Source organism: Antrostomus carolinensis, unplaced genomic scaffold, assembly GCF_000700745.2.
Source record: "Antrostomus carolinensis isolate BGI_N321 unplaced genomic scaffold, ASM70074v2 scaffold5355, whole genome shotgun sequence".
Lineage (NCBI taxonomy): Eukaryota > Metazoa > Chordata > Aves > Caprimulgiformes > Caprimulgidae > Antrostomus > Antrostomus carolinensis.
In genome coordinates this window covers 34,330-35,907 of record NW_010316981.1, presented here as the reverse complement: position 1 = coordinate 35,907, position 1,578 = coordinate 34,330, and positions in this window count along the sequence as shown.

Genomic DNA, 1,578 nt, shown 5'->3' with positions numbered 1-1,578 from the left:
ATGAAAAGTCCCTCCCCAGCTTTCTTGTACCAGCTGTTAATTCAACTTTAATAGCTTTGCACCAGCTGTTAATTCAACTATAACCCAGTGTGAGCTGGGTGCTGCTGCCTCTAATCACGCCAAGGAACTTTTCTAGGCTGCCCAAGACTCCGTGTTTACATTTAAACTGCCATTTAAACTGGCGGGACCCCAGCAGGGACTGGTGGCTGAAGTTGTGGTTTGGCTCCCGGTGTGTTTTGCTCGTCTCTCTGGAGTTCTCCGGTTGCTGCCTCCATTCGATGAAGAGTTTTGGGTCAGCTCAGTAGAGCCACGGGGTGGCTGTGGCTGCGGGATGGGGCTGTCGCGCTGCGGAACGTTCTCTGCGGTTCTGCCAAAGGTTTGATGAATGAAGGAGGACTTGGTCATTGATTGGTGGAGTTGTGGTTTATCATAAAGCACAGGGACCATTTCCTGGCAATTAGTGCATTCTGCAATAATTATCCCAACTCCAGGGAATATTCCACAGTGAGTGAAAGTGTTTCCATACAGAATTATTGTCAGATGGAAAAGGTCTGTTGAAAGCTGCTGGATTACGATAAAACCTTGAACAATTAGGAATGGCTTTGACCTAAATTTGGGACAGGATTCCTAGTGTTGTGTGCAAACTCAACATAAATTTCCAGATTTCCTTCAGGTAATAATAACAACAAATATTTTGTTACAATATTCAGCTCATACATGGGATGGGATATGGCTACAAGAAATAAGTACAGACTACAGGATGTTGATTTTGGTTTGTCTGTAGGTGCCTGGTTTCAGTTTATAAAAGGTGTTTTTTTGCTGTTTCTTAGATTCAGCTTAATCCATTATAATAAATTAAGTTGGTTTTCTGAAGTTTGTAGTGGTTGTAGTCCCTGTTTGATTTATTTATATTCATAGAAGATAAAAATTGTCTCTAAAGTATAACTAGGAGTAAAGGCAGAGTAAGAAGAACCTCGCTTCTGCCGAAAGGGAATGTTTCTTCTGACAACTTTGAAGTATAACTGAAGTTTGAACAAGTTTTTTATCTCCACTGATCTATTTTTTTAGATGGCAAGATCATGATTTCTGTTGCAATAATGTGTTGGGATGCCCTGGTGGTTGCGATGGATTTGGTGAAGGTTTTTATTTACTGAAAATATTCTGGGAGTATTTTTTGTTAATGGAAAAAATTAAGAGACAGAAGGTGAATTTTTAATTACTCAGTATTGTTATTTGAACCCGCTGCTTAGTGAGCCTAATAAACAATATGGGATGTGAACTTCAGACAATGAAATTGGTGTTCCTGATCATATAAGTGAAGAAAACAAGAATTCTGTTTCAACTAAAGGAAATGTAGACTATTTTTTTTTTTTTTACTTTCCTAGCTTGATAAAAAAAGTTAATAAATAAAAAAATCTTCCTGTTTCTTTCCATTGTCCCTACTTTGAGAGCTTACTTAATGCCATTTCCATTGTTGACCAGGCAGCTTTCAATATTGCCATGCAGACTATTTACCTAAAGAAATAATAACCTTTTTTGGTCAAGGAACATGTTGACAGTTCCCTTTGTAAATGTCAC